Here is a 1,958-nt window from a genome sequence, read left to right on the forward strand (position 1 = left end):
AAATATACGAGTTCTAAGGAAGCATGACCTATATAGCATGTTTCTCTCTCTCTCTCTCTCTCTCTCTCTCTCCCCCCCCCCCCCTCTCTCTCGTATCCCTTATCTAGTCTCTTGCTCACTTTTCTTTGAAAGTGTTATCAGGCAAGAAATAAACAAATTTCATCTTGCATTAACAAGTTTAAAATTAGAGTCCACTGAAAAAAAATATATTGCCGAGCATACATATATAACAATGCAAATGATGAAAGTAATGTCTATCAAGAAACCTTGCACAATATTAACGAGGATCCTTTAAAAACACATTTTCGATTCCTCACTTTAAAAACACGCCTCTATAATTTAACACCCCGGCTTTAAGCGGAATATGCCCGGGTGCAACTTACATATCACTTATAAGTTCGCAACACTATTAATAGTAACCATATAATTATTTTATTACATAAAATTTGCAAGTACACATATAGTTTTGATAATAAGACAAATACCACTACATGATAATAAAACAAATATTATTCTTTATTTATATATCCTAAAGTCGACTAATGTTCTTCATTCTGAGCACTTCATCAGTAAACCTTAACCTGTAGCACGTTGAAAATAATATATTTTGTCAACATTTAAGTTAGTGAGAATTCATAAGTTTTTAAGATATATTTATAACATGAAATGGCTCGATTCATATGTCAGATGCAATAATGCCAACCACATTTAAACAATAACAAGCATGCAAATAATGCCCCACTCTCCCGACCAAAGTCGCGAAACCGGGGGAATGATAACCACCGTTTAGTCTAACCATGACATCGCATAGGTGACTGTCGGTTTTAAAATGGGGTTATGAAAACTCAGTTGTTGAAATAAGCGAGTAAAAGCGAACTAGTGAATAAATGAGCTGGACCGAGTGAGTTCGGTTCGGCGAGATATCCTAAGAAATAATTTCTATAGTTATAGCAATTCTCATAAAATGAAATGGTAAAGGTGAAGATGAGTTTGTTTTCAAGTTTCGTGGTTTTTAGTGTTTTATGTCAAAAAAATATTTTTACTCTATAATTGGTTAAAATATAGAGTTTTGACGTAAAAGTGATTATTTTTTATTTTAAAATGGAGTTTCGATAGTTGTTAATCAATTTTATATATTTGGCTCTTTCACTAAAATCAAACGGGCCCAAAAAGTAAGAAACTTAATTTACGCGAGTGGTTCAGTTTTAGTCGGACCAAACCCGAGTTTTATGTCGGGTTTGTTTCTGGTTTGGTAAAATGCTATTATTATTTTTTTTAAGTTGTGAATGATGAAATGTTAGTTTATAAGGTTTTTGTATGTAAAAGTTAACAAAACTTGAATATTATGCTTAAGCGAGCTGAGTTCATTTTCGGTTGGAGTAATGCAAGTAAGGATTATTTCTTTATGAAAATTTTATCCCTAAACGAACTCAACTTACAGTAACAGTACTAATACTAACCCAGAAAACAGAAGTAGGAAAGAATCTAAATTTGAACTTGGGACGGGTTTGACTTTTGTTAATCAACTTTAGCAAAATGCAAAATAGCTTAACTTCTTTGAGAGTGTAAGTAAAGGGAGTTTGAGAAAAAGATTATGTAGAAAATAGTGGCCTATTTATAGGTGAACAACACCAAAGAAGTTATGAAAACATTTGAATTGAGTCAAAGAATTAAAGTGGTAATAATGTGTTTGAATGCCATGAATTTGATTAATGGATTTGAGTAGAAACTTAAGGAATAGAGTTGTAACATGATCCAATACAATAATATGGTTTCAAAATTGTTTTAAGTTTGAATGAGTGTTAATGAAGGATTTAAACACAAAAATGATCAAAAACTCGTAACAGGCACCTCCTTATAGTTTGATGTTTTTGCTATTGAGGTTCAAAAGACATATAAATTAACTTTTAAGCGGTTACAAAACGGACCCAAAACATAACATGTATGAACTCAATAAA

Source organism: Bidens hawaiensis, unplaced genomic scaffold (assembly GCF_021521415.1).
Source record: "Bidens hawaiensis isolate Kalapana, Puna unplaced genomic scaffold, B.hawaiensis_p1.1 tig00003961_1, whole genome shotgun sequence".
In the NCBI taxonomy this organism is placed as follows: domain Eukaryota; kingdom Viridiplantae; phylum Streptophyta; class Magnoliopsida; order Asterales; family Asteraceae; genus Bidens; species Bidens hawaiensis.